This window comes from Mesoplodon densirostris, chromosome 4, assembly GCF_025265405.1.
Source record: "Mesoplodon densirostris isolate mMesDen1 chromosome 4, mMesDen1 primary haplotype, whole genome shotgun sequence".
In the NCBI taxonomy this organism is placed as follows: domain Eukaryota; kingdom Metazoa; phylum Chordata; class Mammalia; order Artiodactyla; family Ziphiidae; genus Mesoplodon; species Mesoplodon densirostris.
The window spans coordinates 99573224-99591098 of NC_082664.1; the positions used below are offsets into that span (position 1 = coordinate 99573224).

The following is a 17875-nucleotide window of genomic DNA, read 5'->3' on the forward strand; positions in this document are numbered from 1 at the left end:
GAAGAGCAACATAACCCCACTGCCATTAAACTTGTCAACTTTATCCTCCAAAAAAGTACTTTGTGTATCTAACACTGACACCTAACGAAGACCCTGGTTGGTCATTTGGATACATCTAGCCCAGCTCTGCAATGCGATCAGTGATGTCCTCACCAGGCTTTTGGGTTCACATCAGGGAAGAGTTGGAATTCATCCCTCGGGATGTTCAACGTGGAGGGGCCTCAGGCATCATTTAACCTTCCTCCTTGTTTTTAAAAATGGGGAAACTGACACCCAGAGACAGTTAAGGGACTTGTTTAATAGAAACTAAAGGTAGAAATGGGGATCAAACCCAGATCTTTGGAGACTAAGTAGAGACAAGTTTCCAGCACAACAGGCTGCTTCCCAAAAATATATGTGCCTCATGAGTTTCCAAGTCATCTGTGCTCAGGAACCTAGCCAATTTTCTCTGTACTTCTCCAGTTTTAATGGATGCACTGTCAAAGTGAGCATGTATAAAAATGTACATTGTTAACTGTGTTAATGAAATCCTGGATTCCTCTGTACATTCCACCATAATAGCATATATCACAACATTTTATAATTATCTCTTTGTGGCCTGTCTCCCGTTCCTCCCCCACCAGACTGTAAATTCCCTGACAACAAGGACTGTCTTGTTCCCAGTACCTAGCACAGAAGCTGACACAACTATGACCCTGGATAGACAGTAGTTAGATCATTGACTGTGCAAATGAGGCGTGCATTGTCCATAATGACAAATGTTCATTTCATATCTTAGTCTTAGAAGAAGCAAGTCATCTGAGAAAATGTATGGCATATGCAGGGGCCCAAGCAAATTGTCAGAAGTGTAACAGAATTCTGCAGATGCCTTGCGGTTTTTTGTTTGGGGGGTCGTTTTATTGCTTTATAATAAAATTCAAGCCTCCTATGTATGTCAGGTGACAGGATGGCTGCATCAAACATTTCAGCAGGTCCCAAATTTGAAGCATACCATCTGCTCTGTTTTCAGAATTAGCTCAGTTGTTCATTAATCCTTTATGTGTTGAGAACCCGGGTGGCCCAGCCAATGATACACCCATCTGGCAACCAAAAGCAATTTCAAAATAAGTCAAATCCTTCACTTGTGTTTCTCAGAAACCATAAAGTACAGCTTAATGTATGGTCCAGAGAAGCCTTTATTAGAAAATCCTCTCTTTTCCTAACCCTATCCCTCATAACCTGCAAATGTTTCAGCATCACCCTCTACACATTTTTGGTGCACTTCTGGATCACAGTGGTGAAATAATACCACAACCGCATCTCCTTTCCATCCTCAAGCCAATAAGATGGTACTAAATTAATTTAGAAGATGCAAACACTCAATAGAAAAGAGATTAAGAAGTGGAACACAAAGAGACAAGAGATTTCAGCAAAGTCCTGCAAGATGGTGAGCTCACTGAGACACCAGAGCAACTAGTGGGCGAGCAGAAGTCCCAACCAAGAGCAACCTAGACAGCATTACACTCTGAGAGGATCTCAGCCTGTCTTGCAGACACTTAGAGAGGCTTGGGATTCAGAAATGCCTGGTGCAAGGGAAATGTTAGGCTGAACTAGAATATTATCGAAGAATTACATAGAGAGCCAGTGGACTCACTGCCACGACCCCCTGACCACCCCGCCTCACACACACCTATGTGGAAACACAGACCCCTGGAAGCAATACATATTCCCTCCATGCAAACAATCAGACAACTTCTCCTTAAAGAAATGGAATGTTCCAGGGGGGAAAAACTCTGTGTTCTGGTATTTAAGGGCCCAGGATAATGACAACAGCTCTCTTGATCATCTTCCTCGAGAAGCCTCACCTAGGAAATGCAAAAGGGTATAATCCTTAGGAAGGGGAAGTTAGCAACACCAAGCAAAATGACACGTGCATTTGTTCTCTGACCAGCAAGTCCACTTCCATGAATCTATCCAAACAATATGAAGAAGACACATGCACAAGGATGTTCACTGCAACTGTATTGTTAATAGCAAAAGACTGGACCCACATATCATCCATAGGAATGGGTTGAAGAAACACTGGTACATCAGAACAATGGGGAGCTTTACAACCATAAAGAGAAATGAGGAAACTGCCTATAAACTGCTGTGAGAGACTTCCCTGGTGGAGCAGTGGTTAAGAATCCACCTGCCAATGCAGGGGACATGGGTGTGAGCCCTGGTCCGGGAAGATGCCACATGCCGCAAAGCTACTCAGCCCGTGTGCCACAACTACTGAGCCTGCTCTCTAGAGTCTGTGAGCCACAACTACTGAGCCTGTGTGACACAAGTACTGAAGCCAGGCACCTATAGCCAATGTTCCACAACAAGAGAAGCCACTGCAATGAGAAGCCCACACACCACAACAAAGAGCAGCCCCCTGCTCGCTGCAACTAGTGAAAGCCCGCACACAACAACGAAGACCCAACACAGCCAAAAACAAATAATTTAATTAATTAGTTTTAAAAAAAACTGCTATGAGTTTATCTCCATGATACATTGCTAACAGGAGGGAAAAGCAAAGTACAGGCAATGTTTAGAGTATGTTACCTTTTGTGTAAGAAGGGAGGAAATATGAATAATTTTCTTTTTCTCTGATATCTTTTTCTGGTTTTGGTATCAGGGTGATGGGTGGCTTTGTAGAATGAACTTGGGAGTGTTTCTCCCTCTGCAATTTTTTGAAAGAGTTTGAGAGGGATCGGTGTTAGCTTTTCTTTAAATGTTTGATAGAATTTGTCTGTGAAGCCATCTGGTCCTGGACTTTCGTTTGTTGGAAGATTTTAAATTACAGTTTCAATTTCATTACTTGTGATAGGTCTGTTTATATTTTCTAATTCTTCCTGGTTCAGTCTCGGAAAATTGTACCTTTCCAATAATTTGTCCATTCCTTTGTGGTTGTCCATTTTATTGGTATATAGTTGTTTGTAGTAGTCTCTTATAATCATTAGTATTTCTGAGGTGTCAGTTGTGATTTCTCCTTTTTCATTTCTAATTTTATTGATTTGCATCCTCTCCCTCCTTTTCTTGATAAGTCTGACTAAAGGTTGATCAATTTTGTTTATCTTCTCAAAGAACCACCTTTTAGTTTTATTGATCTTTGCTATTGTTTTCTTCGTTTCTACTTCATTTACTTCTGCCCTGATTTATGATTTCTTTCCTTCTACTGACTTTGGGTTTTCTTTATTCTTCTTTCCCTAGTTGTTTCAAGTGTAGGGTAAGATTGTTTATTTGAGATTTTTCTTGTTTCTTGAGGTGAGATTGAATTGCTGTAAACTTCCCTCTTAGAACTGCTTTTGCTGCTTCCCATAGGTCTTGGGTCGTTGTGTTTTCATTGTCATTTGTTTCTATGTATTTTTTTTATATCTTGTTTGATTTCTTCAGTGATATCTTGGTTATTCAGTAGCACACAGTTTAGCCTCCATGTATTTGTGTTTTTCACAGTTTTTTTTCCTGTAATTGATTTCCAATCTCATAACATTGTGGTCAGAAAAGATGTTTGATATGATGTCACTTGCCTTGAATTTTCCGAGGCTGGATTTGTGACCCAAGATGTGATCTATCCTAGAGAATGTTCCGTGTGCACTTGAGAAGAAAGTGTATTCTGCCACTTTTGGGTGGAATGTTCTATAAATATCAATTAGATGCATCTGGTCTATTGTGTCATTTAAAGCTTGTGTTTCCTTATTTATTTTCTGATTGGATGATCTGTCCATTGGTGTAAGTGGGTGTTAAAGTCCCCTACTATTATTGTGTTATTATTATCGTTGATTTCTCCTTTCATGGTTATTATCATTTACCTTACGTATTGAGGTGCTCCTATGTTGGGTGCATAAACATTTATAATTCTTATATCTTCCTCTTGGATTGATCCTTTGATCATTATGTAGTGTCCCTCCTTATCTCTTGTAGCAGTCTTTATTTTAAAGTCTATTTTACCTGATACGTGTATTGCTATTCCAGATTTCTTTTGATTTCCACTTGCATGGAATATCTTTTTCCATTCCCTCACTTTCAGTCTGTATGTGTCCCTAGGTCTGAAGTGGGTCTCTTGTAGACAGCTTATATATGGGTCTTGTTTTTGTATCCATTCAGCCAGTCTGTGTCTTTTGGGTGGGTCACTTAATCCATTTACAATCAAGGTTGTTATCAATATGTATGTTCCTATTACCATTTTCTTCTTTTGGGTTTGTTTTATGTGGGTCTTTTTCTTCTCTTGTGTTTCCTGCTTAGAGAAGTATCTTTAGCATTTGTTGTAAAGCTGGTTTGCTGGTGCTGAATTCTCTTAGCTTTTGCTTGTCTGAAAAGCTTTTGACCTCTCCATTGAATGTGAATGAAATCCTTGCTGGGTAGAGTAATCTTGCTTGGAGGTTTTTTTTCTCTCATCAGTTTAAGTATATCCTGCCACTCCCTTCTCACTTGAAGAGTTTCCACTGAAAATTCAGCTGATAACCTTATGGGGATTCCTTTGTATGTTAGTTTTTGTTTTTCCCTTGCTGTTTTTAATATTTTTTCTTTGAATTTAATTTTTGTTAGTTTGATTAACATGTGTCTTAATGTGTTTTTCCTAGGGTTTATCCTCTATAGGACTCTCTGTGCTTCCTGGACTTGGGACTATTTCCTTTCCCATGTTAGAGAAGTTTTCAAGTATAATCTCTTCAAATATTTTCTCAGACTCTTTCTTTTTCTCTTCTTCTGGGACTCCTATAATTCAAATATTGGTGCATTTATCATTGTCCCAGAGGTCTCTGAGATTGTCTTCAATTCTTTTCATTCTTTTTTCTTTATTCTGCTCTGTGGTAGTTATTTCCACTATTTTATTCTCCAGGTCACTTGTCTGTTCTTCTGCCTCAGTTATTCTGTTATTTATTCCTTCTAGTGTATATTTCATTTCAGTTATTGTGTTGTTCATCTCTGTATTTTTGTCCTTTAGCTCTTCTAGATCTTTGTTAAACATTTCTTGTGAAAAACCACATTCACAGAAAGATAGACAAGATGAAAAGGCAGAGGGCTATGTACCAGATGAAGGAACAAGATAAAACCCCAGAAAAACAACTAAATGAAGTGGAGATAGGCAACCTTCCAGAAAAAGAATTCAGAATCATGATAGTGAAGATGATCCAGGACCTTGGAAAAAGAATGGAGGCAAAGATCGAGATGATGCAAGAAATTGTTGACAAAGATCTAGAAGAATTAAAGAGCAAAGAGAGATGAACAATAAAATAACTGAAATGAAAAATACACTAGAAGGAATCAATAGCAGAATAACTGAGGCAGAAGACCAGATAAGTGACCTGGAAGACAGATTGGCGGAATTCACTGCTGTGGAGCAGAATAAAGAGAAAAGAATGAAAAGAAATGAGGACAGCCTATGATACATCTGGGACAACATTAAACACAACAACATTCACATTCTAGGGGTACCAGAAGGAGAAGAGAGAGAGAAAGGACTCGAAAAAATATTTGAAGAGATTATAGTAGAAAACTTCCCTAACATGGGAAAGGAAATACTCACCCAAGTCTGGGAAGCGCAGAGAGTCCCAGGAAGGATAAACCCAAAGAGAAACATGCCAAGACACATAGTAATCAAATTGGCAAAAATTAAACACAAAGAAAAATTACTGAAAGCAGCAAGGGAAAAATGACAAATAACATACAAGGGAACTCCCATAAGGTTAACAGCTGATTTCTCAGCAGAAACTCTACAAGCCAGAACAGAGGGGCATGACATATTTAAAGTGATGAAAGGGAAGAACCTACAATCAAGATTACTCTATCTAGCAAGGATCTCCTTCAGATTCGATGGAGAAATCAAAAGCTTTACAGAGAAACAAAAGCTAAGAGAATTCAGCACCACCAAACAAGCTCTACAACAAATGCTAAAGGAACTCCTCTAAGTGAGAAACACAAGAGAAGAAAAGAACCTACAAAAACAAACCCATAACAATTAAGAAAATGGTAATAGGAACATACATATCGACAATTACCTTAAACGAGAATGGATTAAATGCTCCAACCAAAAGACACAGGCTCACTGAATGGATACAAAAACAAGACCCATATATATGGCATCTAGAAGAGACCCACTTCAGACCTAGGGACACATACAGACTGAAAGTGAGGGGATGGAGAAAGATATTCCATGCAAATGGAAATCAAAGAAAGCTGGAGTAGCAGTACTCATATCAGATAAATTAGACTTTAAAATAAACAGTATTACAAGAGACAAGGAAGGATACTACATAATGATCAAGGGATCAATCCAAGAAGAAGATATAACAATTATAGATATGTATGCATCCAACATAGGAGCACCTGAATACATAAGGCAACCACTAACAGCTATAAAAGAGGAAATCGACAGTAACACAATAATAGCAGGGGAAGTTAACACCTCACTTACACCGATGGACAGGTCACCCAGACAGAATATTAATAAGGAAACACAAGCTTTAAATAACATAATAGACCAGAGAGATTTAATTGATATTTATAGGACATTCCATCCCAAAACAGCAGATTACACTTTCTTCTCAAGTGCACATGGAACATTCTCCAGGATAGATCACATCTTGGGTCACAAATCAAGCCTCAGTAAATTAAGAAAATTGAAATCATATCAAGCATCTTTTCTGAACACAACGCTATGAGATTAGAAATCAATTACAGGGGAAAGAAATGTAAAAAAAAAAAAAAACATGGAAGCTAAACAATACGTTACTAAATAACCAAGAGATCACTGAAGAAATCAAAGAGGAAATCAAAAAATACCTAGAGAAAAATGACAATGAAAACACAACAATCCAAAACCTATGGGATGCAGCAAAAGCAGTTCTAAGAGGGAGGTTTATAGCAATACAAGCCTACCTTAAGAAACAAGAAAAATCTCAAATAAACAATCTAACCTTACACCTAAAGCAGCTAGAGAAAGAAGAACAAACAGAACCCAAAGTTAGTAGCTGTAGATAAAGCTGTAGCTTTACCATGCTGAAGGTCTCCTGGAAAAAGCCAAAGATGCTCCCTGGGTGGGATTGGACCCTGGAAGTGCACCTGGAGGCCAGAATCTGAAAGAAGAGGTGAGAAACTTTACAAATGGAGTGGTGGAGCTTCTGACCCTCCTTTCCTTCCAATCAGACTGTTGTTGGGAGAATCTGCTCTACAGCTGTGTCCGTCAAAATGGAGAAGAGCTTTTCTCACCCACAGCAAAAGAAAACTGTCTATTTTTTTGAGGAATTTGGGGGAAGTTTCCCTGGGGTTGGTTGCAAGCTATTTGAGTACCATCACCCGCTTTACCCCCCAAATCCCTTGCCTCTCACCCTCCACTCATTTTGCCAACAGCCCCGTTTTGTTTGTTTGCCTAAGATAAGTCTTCTAAGTTTGGTGTTGCCACCATTGGTCCCACATTTTTGTCGCATTCTGCCAGGACATTCTCTGGGAATTCAGGAGCCTGTGCTGGCACATTAGAGCTCCTGGTCATTTTATCCACAAGGCACTTTGGTTTCCTTAACTAAGGTTGATGAGCTTTAAAGGACCTACAGACATGTTAGAAACCAGGGGAAATGCATGAGCTCTACAATAGAAAAAGGCAACTCAAACATCAATATGAATATGTGTTTAAATGTCTATAAGATGGAACCTAGGCAGCTAGTCAATTTCAACTCCCCTCAGCCCTTTCTGGGCTTTATATGAATTACATTTTGTTTGGCTCATGGATAGATTTTAATGTGCTTTGCGGGGAGGTGTTGTCTCTAAAATTAGGAGTGCTCTGTGGCCTTCTGAAGTCTTATACTATGGCCCTCCAGGATTTCCAAGGTGGACTTGCAGGGAACTTCACAAGTTGAAGATTAAATGAGATCACAGAGAATAAACTACTTTGAAAGTAGATTTTTTTAGGTTCTTTGAGGATCTCTTCTGTCATTCTTTTATCCTCTCCTTTTCCAATATCCGAGAATGAGTCACGATTCCCCAGAGCCACTTCCATCCCCAACTCCTACTCCTGTTTCCTCCGCTAATCCAATCCCACTCTAAATCTGCCACTGGAGCCTAGACAAAATCCAAGTAAGGGAAATTTTCTCTGTCATTTCTTGTGCCCCATAGAAACTTGATTTTTCTAAGGTTCACAAATGTTATTATGCCACCCTTGCCCAAAGTATTACAATTGATTTAAGAAGATTTGGGAACCAGGATTAATAGGGGCAAATTTGGGGACAAGTGGGTCTCCTCAGTGCCCTTAGCCCATTGTCATCTGTGCTACTGGAACCCTTCCCTTTACCCCTAAACTGTTCCCGGCATACTTAGCTCCCAATTTCCTCCATGATTGAAGAAAAAGTGTGTTTCTCTCTCTTTTCCTCCCTATCTTTTGACTTTTGCTTTTCAGCAAAAGCAGTATATTCTCTCCTTATTGTTAGTTCACGGGCACAGGATGATAATGGTAATTGTGATACTAGTAATTATTGTCCTAACTTTCTCACTGTTCTGATTGTGCAGCCTCGTGTAGTAGAGTTGTTTTTCAGGGATGCAAGACCGCACTTTGTATCTGAGATTTCTCCAGCAGCCACTTGGAATTTAGAATCCATATTCTCAAACTCTAGCATTTATTAGAGGACATGTGATTAATCCAAGTTTTGCTCATGATTAAAAAAATTTCCCTGGGGGATTAGAAGACCTTGAGTCTAAAGCAATGGGTTTTCTTTGAGGAAGTAGTATTTCTCCACACTTCACATCACCTGTGGAGTTGTGGAAGTATGGACAAAAACAGGAATTTTCTTCCCTACCCACCAAACCTCCTCTTCCTCCTCTGCCCCATTTCCGAGTCTGAAATTGCTCCTCAATTCACCCTCTGACCTTGCAGTCACTTTCAATATCTCTTCTACCTTCATGGCTCAAGCCAACGTCAGGTACCGCTCCAGTGAACTACCTTTCCCTGGCAAGCACTACTGTGAATCCTCGCCCTGTGATTGGTCCCCCACCTGCAGTCCTATCCATACAAGTCCTTACCAGACACTCCAAAAGATGATGCTTCCCAAGCCGAAGTTCATGTCATTAAGAGCCAGAAATAGTTCCTTACCTGATCGTCTGTCGGATTAAGGAAATTTTCTTCTATTAGCAATTTTTAAAAATCAGAAATAAGGATTTATTGTATAGCACTGGGAACTATGTTCAATATCTGGTAATATCCTATAGAAGTATCTGAACAAGTATACATATATATACATGTATATATGTATATGTAATATATGTGTATATACATATATAAATATATATATACTGAAAGTATATATACTGCATCACTTTGCTGTACACCTGAAACTAACACAATATTGTAAATCAACTATACCTCAATTACACAAATAAATAAATAAATAAAAATTTTTAAAAATCAGCAATAAGCATTAAGTTTACTAAAATTTTTTAGTATCTCTTAACTTAGCATGTGGAATTCTTATTGGATCTACTGGTATGCCATATCATATTAATATATTTTCTATTTTTATGCCATTTTCACCCTCCTGAGATAAACCCTACTTCATTGTCATAGCAGATAATTGTTTTAAATTGAATTCAGTTTGTTAGTGTTTTGTTTGGAATTTTCACAGCTATGATTCTCAATAATTAGGGCATTACAATAGTAGTGATTTTCAAACAGTGAGTTGTATGGCCCTTAGTTTCCAGAGGCCCCAAATGTATTTGAGGGTGAGGAATAGGAATTGGGGTAGGGGGAAGAGTGGAAAGCAAGTAGGTGAGTACAATCTCTCCTCACTTCCTCAACCAGAGATGCTTAGTTTTTAAAATTTTTTTTATACACTAGGGTTCCATGTGTGGTTTTAGAGTTGACATTATTTGAGTGAAATGAATTGGGTGGTTTTCAATCTGTTCAGATTTGCTGAGACACTTTAAATAGCATGGGAAATTATGTGTTCTGTAAAATCATATGAAATCAGATCTTTTTAACAGGCGGAAGAGTGAAAGGGTCAGTAACTTTTTGAAAACCCTTTAAATTGACATTTCTGTTGAGGTGATTGTAGATTCATATGCAGTTGTAAGAGATAGTCCAGAGAGGTTCTCTGTGCACTTTGGCCAATTCACCCCAGGTAACATTTTCAAAATTATAGTATAATACCAGAACCAAAATATTGTCATTGATGTAATCCACGGTCTTATTCAGGTTTCCTGAGTTTTACTTGTAGTCTGTGTGTGTATGCGTGTGTGTGTGTGTGTGTGTGTCTGTGTGTCTGTGCGTGTGCATGTGTGTGTGCTCTATACAATTTTATCATCTGTGTGTGTTCGTGTATCCAGCAGCACAATCAGGCTACTCAGCAGTCCCAACACCACAAAGATCCCTCACGTTGCCCTTTTATAATCAAACCCACAACACTCCTGATACCCCTTCCCTCTCCCCTTTTCTAATCCCTGGAAATCTCTAATACGTCCTCCATTTCTTTTTTTTTTTCCACTTGAAAAATGTTACATGAATGGAACCATAGAGTGTGTAACCTTTCGGGATTGGCTTTTCTCACGTAGCATAATTTCCTGGCTATTCATTCAAGTCATTGTGTGTAGCAACAGCGGGTTCCTTTTTCATTTCTGGTAGTATTCTATGGTATGGATGTTTCACAGTTTGTTTAACCATCCATCTGTTGAAGGATATCTGAGTTTTTTCCAGTTTTTGACTATTACAAATAAAGCTGGTATGAACATTTGCATACAGGTTTTTGTAAGCATGTAAGTTCTCATTTCTCTGGGATAAATGCTCAATTGATGGGCTGTATGGTAAGTGTGTATTCAATTTTATAAGAAACTGCCAAACTGTTACCCAGGGTGATGGTACCATTTTATGTTCCCTCCAGCAAATGCAGGAGTGATCCAGTTTCTTTGTTTCCCTGCCAGCATTTGGTGTTGTCACTATTTTTTATTTTGGTCATTATGATAGATAGGTAATAAGAGGTCATGTGGTTTTTATTTTCCTTTGAAATATAATTGACATAAAATAATATATTAGTTTCAGGTGTTCATTGTCGTTTTAATGTGCATTTCCCTAATGACTGATGATGTTGAACACGTTTTCATATGCTTATTTGTCATCTCATACCCTTTTCAATGAAATGTCTATTCATGTGTTTTACCCATTTTCTAATTAGATTGTTTGTTGTTTTTACTGTTGAGTTTTGAGTTCTTTATACATTCTAGAAATTTGTCCTTTGTTGGATATGGTTTGCAAGTATTTTCTCCCAGTATGTAATGTTTCCTCTTCACATGAACTTTCTCAGAACAGAAGTTGTAATTTCAATTAAGTCCAATTTAGCAAATTTTCCTTTTATGGATCATGCTTTTTGTGTCAAGTCTAAGAACTCTATGTCTAGTTCTAAATCCTAAAGATTTTTGCCTATTTTTCCCTAAAAGTTGATAGCTTTATGTTCACATTTAAATTCTATGATCCGTTTTGAGTTAATTTTTCTATAAAGTGTGAGATTTAGGTCAAAAGAGGTTCTTTTTGGATGTCCAACAGTTTTAGCACCATCTGTTAAAAAGGCTGTCCTTCCTCCATTGAATGGCTTTTGTACGTTTGTCAAAAAACAGTTGGGCATATTTGTGTGGGTCTATTTCTGGGTTCCCTATGATCTTAAGTATATCCCCCTGCCATTAACACACAGTCCTGAATACTGCAGCCACATAATGTCTTGAAATCAGGTAAACTGATTTTTCCCACTTTGTTCTTCTTTTAAAAAATTATTTTGGGGGCTTCCCCGGTGGCGCAGTGGTTGAGAATCTGCCTGCCAATGCAGGGGACACGGGTTCGAGCCCTGGTTTGGGAAGATCTCACATGCCTCGGAGCAACTAGGCCCGTGAGCCACAACGACTGAGCCTGCGCGTCTGGAGCCTGTGCTCCGCAACGAGAGGCCGTGATAGTGAGAGGCCCGCGCACCGCGATGAAGAGTGGCCCCCGCTTGCCGCAACTAGAGAAAGCCCTCGCACAGAAACGCACACCCAACACAGCCAAAATAAATAAATAAATAAAAATTAAAAAAAAAATTATTTTGGCTATCTACTTTTTTTGGCTTTCCATATAAATTTTAGAAAAGGCTTGCCTTTGTCTACAAAAAAACCTTGTGAGATATTGATATGTGTTGTATTAAACCTATCAGTCAGTTTGGGGAGAGTTGGCATCTTTACTGTATAGAGTCTTCCAATCAATGACAACACAGTATGTCTCCCCATTTATGTAATTCTTCTTTGAGGTTTTTCATCAGCATTTTGCAATTGTCAGCATTCAGATCCTGTACATGTTTGGTTAAGTGTATAATCTAAGTATTTCATTTTCATTAGAGTGACTGTGAATGGCATCGTGTTCCATTCCATTTTGCATGTTCATTGTTATTCTATAGAAATTGATTATTATGAATGATCTCTTATCCTCAGAGAACATCCTTATTAGTTCTCAGAGGGTTTGTAATGGAGGAGGGGGGGTAGAATTTTCTATGCAGACAATCATGACATCTACAAATAAAGGTAGTTTTATTTCTTCCTTCCTAATCTGTATGACTTTTATCTATTTTTTCTTAGATTTGTGGAGTGGCTAGCACTTGCAGTACCATGCCAAATAAGAGTGGTGAAAGTGGACATCCGTGCCTAGTTTCTGATCTTAGAGGGAAAGCAGCCAGTCTTTCACAATTAAGTTTCAAGTTATCTGTAGGATTTTCATAGATGCTGTTTATCAAGTCGTATTATTTCCCCTCTATCCTGAACTTACTGAAAGTTTTGATCACAAGATGGGCATTGGATTTTGTCAAATGCTTTTTATGTCAATTGCTATAATCATATGATTTTTGTTTTTTAGCTTGTTGATATGGTGGATTTCATTGATTGATTTTGAATATTGAACCAGCCTTGCATACCAGGAATGAATCCCATTCAGTCCTGGTACATAATTCTTTTTACATTTTGCTAAATTCTGCTTGCTATTATTTTGTTGAAGAGTTTTGTGTCTGAGTTCATGAGAGATACTGGTCTATAGTTTTCATTTTGGGTACTGTTTTTGGTATCAGGGTAATACTAACTTCATAAAACAAATAGGGAAGTGCTTCCTTCTTGTCTGTTTTCTGAAGAAATTACGTAGAATTGGTATTAATTCTTCTTTAAATGTTTGGTCGAATTATCCAGTGAATCTATTTGAGGCTGGAGATGTCTTTTTCAGGAGTTTTAAAATGTCTAATTCCATTACTGTAGTGGCTACTCTAGTGGCTACAAACTAGTCAAATTGTCTATTTCATCTTGGTTGAGTAGTTTGTGGTTTTTTTGAGGAAATGATCCATTTCTTCTAAGTTGTCAAATTTATCACTGTAACGTTGTTCATAGTATAACCTTATTATCCTCATAGTAAAAGATCTACAGTGTCCCTTGTTTTTAAAAAAAGAGAAAGAGTTTGCTGCTCTATTGTATGTTACAAAAGAATTATAGATTGTGGAATGCAGTTTAAAGCTGACATATGCCAACAAGCACCTTGTATTATATGGCACTGTCCTAATTCAAAATTGTATTTATCTTGGAATTGTTTGGTATTAAAAATTAAAACTTCTGCTCACAAGCACACCAAGGTGTGTACCCTGTAAGCATGGTATCAGTGATTTTTTAAAGTTATTATTATTCTGGAGCCTCAGACAAGAATTATAACTTCTGTGATGATCATTTCTTTCCTTTAATTATTTCTGTAACACTCCACACTGAGTTTTGGAAACTCATCCCTTATTTTTTTAACAAAAAGGGGGGGAAAAGTTTGTTACTCTGTTGAATGTTAAAAGATTGACAGAACCTGTAGTGATGTCCCCTATTTCATTCTTTTTTTTTTTTTTTTTTTTGCGGTATGCGGGCCTCTCACTGTTGTGGCCTCTCTCGTTGTGGAGCACAGGCTCAGCGGCCATGGCTCACGGGCCCAGCCGCTCCGCGGCATATGGGATCCTCCCAGACCGGGGCACGAACCCGTATCCCCTGCATCGGCAGGCGGACTCTCAACCACTTGCGCCACCAGGGAGGCCCCCCTATTTCATTCTTATTATTGGTCATTTATGTCTTCTCTCTTTCTGCTTCATCAGTCTTCCTACAGGCTTATCAATTTTATTGATTTTTTTCCCCAAGAACTAGATTTTTGTTTCATTGATTTCCTCTATTGTTTTCCTATTTTCCATTTCACTGATTTCTGCTTTTGTCTTTATTTCTTCCTTCCTTCTTCTTGCTTTGGGTTTATTTTGCTTTTCTTTTTCTAATCTCTTGAGGTAGGAACTCAGGTTTTTAACTTGAGACTTTTCCTCATTTCTAATATAAGCATTCAGCGCTATCAATGTCCCTCTCAGCACCACTTTTGCGTCACCCCGACATATTTTGATACGTTGTACTTTTTCTTTTCATTCAGTTCTATAACAAGTAATTGTCAGAAGTGTACTTTATTCATTGTCTATGGTTCACTCTTATACAACTGATGCCATGAAGAACTTCAGTTTACAAACAGTTCTCAGCCATGTCCGGTGTAAAAAAGAAAAAACAAACAAACAAAAAGTAGAAACGCTCTCAAAGTCAAGTGTGCATCTGGAAACAATTCAAAGATACCGTGATAACCTTGGAGGAAAGTCAGTAAGAAATTATGTGGGAAGAAGGGGGTGTAGCAGACGCTGTCAGTCCGGCCACGTGTGCATTTCCTGAAGATCTGCTCTGCTCCTGTGAGGGAGAAAATATGGGGCATTTACTAACTGGTGCCCATCAAATCAATCCTCTTTTCATTATGCCCAAAAGCTTCTTAGCAAGACCTTGGGTTCTCTGCTTACAACACTTTTACAGGGAATTGGACTTCTGTGGCTTTTAACATTGAAAAGATGTCTTAAAAGATGTCTTATTGAAATCGATTGTGTGTGTGTGTGTGTGTGTGTGTGTGTGTATTCTATTTTCTTTGAGACTTCTTTTTTGACCCATTGTTTTTTGGAACTGAGTTGTTTAATTCCTACATGTTTAGAAATTTTCTAATTGTCTTTCTGTTATTGATTCCTCATTTGATTCCATTATGGTCAAGAGAACATTGTATGATTTCATTTTATTTATCTATTTTTTAATTGATTTCATTTTTTAAAAAAATTGTTGAAGTTTATTTTATGGCCTAAGAGATCATCTATCTTGGTGAATGTTTCATGGGCACTTGAAAAATAATTTATATTTTGTTGTTGGGTGGGATGTTTTATAAATATGAATTAGAGCCTGATGATTGATTATCCTGTTCAGGTCTCCTATATCTCTGATTTTAGAGGCTGATTAGAACTCTAGTAGTTCTATAAGTTGCTGAGAGGGGAGTGCTGAAGTCCCCAACTATAACTGTGCATTTGTCTGTTTCTCCTTTCAGCTCTATCAGTTTTTACTTCACCTGTTTTGAGGGTCTGTTGTTTGGCCTATGTGCATTTAAAGTCATTCTATCTTTCTGGTGGATTGATCCTTTTTAATGACTTTTTAAACTCCTTTTATCGTCATTGAGCCCTTCATGGTTCCTACACCTCTTCGAGGTAGTTTTAATAACCTATATTTTCCCAGAAAATCTTCAATAGCATTGAAGTTCTCAAAATATTTTATCCCAAAACATATTGTGTGTGTCTATGCATACAAGGTATTTTTATATTTACATAATATAAACAACTATGTGCAAACACTATATATACTTCATAGTATTGCTTTGGAAGATTTTATAATATACATAAACGTGATTGTACCCTATGTATCCATTAGCAACTTGCTTTCCTCACTCAACATCATGTTCTCCAGATGTATCCATGTTGACACATAAAGATACCTCATTGCTTTGAACTGCTGTGCAGTAACCTTTTGTGTGAATACACATTAACAGTTTCTCCACTCCCATGCCTGGTTTTTCCTGTCTTGAGTTTTCATTATTCTGTGGGCCTGGGTAGGCTCTGTAGCCGAACACTTGGCAGGACAGCTAATCGAGTGTTACTCACTCTCTTCCCTACCTTCTGGTCTTTTCTCCTCTCCCCGCACCACGCATCTCCCTTCTCCCTGTCCTCCCCACTAAACAACATACTCCTCCCGGGGCTCCTCTTCTTTTCTGAAATCTGTCTCTGCGTTTTTTCCATGCCAGCTCTTTATCTATACCTTGGGAAGCTTTCTCTACCCGTGTTGAATTTTCCTCACCCCAAGGACTATGATTTATTCACCTCTGTGCCCCATCTCCCTCCAGATCTACTCAGCTCCCAGCATTGTTCTAGAATCTGCTGGGCATTCAATCAACAGTTTTTTAAATCAGCACATCAATGAACAAAGCCTGTAGCCTTTAAACAACTTATAGATACCACTCCCACTCGGCTAGGCATGGACTCATCTGAGCATGGAATAAAATCCCACAGGGCACACTGTCTATTTTCCTGGAGAAGCTGTTCAGGGGCCAGACTCAGGAATCCTCCAGTCCTGCCCTGGCCATGGCCCCCACTGCTTTCAGGGATGCTCGGGTGAGGGCCTGAGGGGTGAAGGCCCCTGCCCCCAAAACCCGAAGGGATCAGACCCCTAATTGGGACAGATTTTCATGGGTGGCAAGCGAGAGGTACAGGGCTCCTGCCCTTCTATCTGGGGAGTAACCAGAGACTGCCTGTAAAGTTATGGAATTCCCCAATAATAATTACAATTAATTGAACACTTAGGGTAAGTAACCCAGGGACATTCCTTGGCACTTGACAAACACCTGGTTGTACTTGCAGCTGCTAATATTTTAGGGTTTATTAGGTCCAAGGCTCTGGGTTAAGTGCTCCTCACAGATTTTTTTTCTTAATTTCACCTTTTCAAAAACCCTATGTAGTAGGAACTAGTAGTAGCAGTACCAGTAGTAGCAGCAGCAGCAGTAGTAGCATTAGTAGTTGTAGCAGCAGTAGTAGTAGCAGTAGTAGTAGCAGTACCAGTAGTAATAGTAGCAGTAGTAACAGCAGTAGTAGTAGCAGCAGCAGCAGTAGTAGCAGCAGTAGTAGTAGCAGAAGCAGTGGTAGCAGTAGTAATAGTAGCAGCAGTAGCAGCAGCAGCAGTAGTAGCACCAGTAGTAGTACCAGTAGTAGCAGTAGCAGTAGTAGTAGAAGTAGTAGTAGTAGCAGTAGTAATAGTAGCAGTAGCAGTAGTAATAGCAGCACCAGTAGTAGCAGTAGCAGTAGTAATAGTAGCAGCAGCAGTAGTAGTAGCAGCAGCAGTAGTAGCAACAGCAGCAGTAGTAGTAGCAGTCGTAGTAGCAGTACCAGTAGTAGCAGTAGCAGTAGCAGTATCCCCACTTTACTGATAAAGAAACTGAGGCTCAGATGAGGCAAAATATCCCGCTCAGGATCACACAGTAAGTGGCAGAGCCAGGATACAAACCCAGGTGGCTGTGCTGTCTCCAAATGCCCTTTTCTCTTCCCTCTGTCCCTCCCTCCCTTCTTTTCTTCCTCCCTTTCTGTTAAACATGATTTTTTATTATACAAAGAAAACCTGAGTATATTTTTCTAAACTTCCAGACCATATACCTAGAGTACAAATCTTTATTATCCTCCCTCTTCTCCCATCCTAATCTGTGCATAGAAATACAGGGCTTTATTTCATTGTGAAGCTTCTGACTGGTTTTCTTTTTGTTTTTTGGCCGTGTTTGGTCTTCGTTGCTGCACTCTGGCTTTCTCTAGCTGCGGCAAGTAGGGGCTACTCTTTGTTGTCGTGCACGGGGTTCTCACTGTGGAGGCTTCTCCTGTGGCGGAGTACGGGCTCTAGGTGCACGGGCTTCAGTAGTCGCAGCACGTGGGCTCAGTAGTTGCGGCATGCAGGTCCTAGTGCGCACAGGCTTCAGTAGTTGCGTTGCACGGGC

At 39.0% G+C, this 17875-nt stretch overlaps 1 non-coding gene across 1 annotated transcript; it reads right to left on the reverse strand.

The window, feature by feature from the left end:
- Positions 1–385: 385 nt before the first annotated feature.
- On the reverse strand, positions 386–490 carry LOC132489735 (U6 spliceosomal RNA). Its single transcript, XR_009532113.1, has one exon. It is a non-coding gene; the product is annotated as a U6 spliceosomal RNA (small nuclear RNA).
- Between the last annotated feature and the right edge of the window lie 17385 nt (positions 491–17875).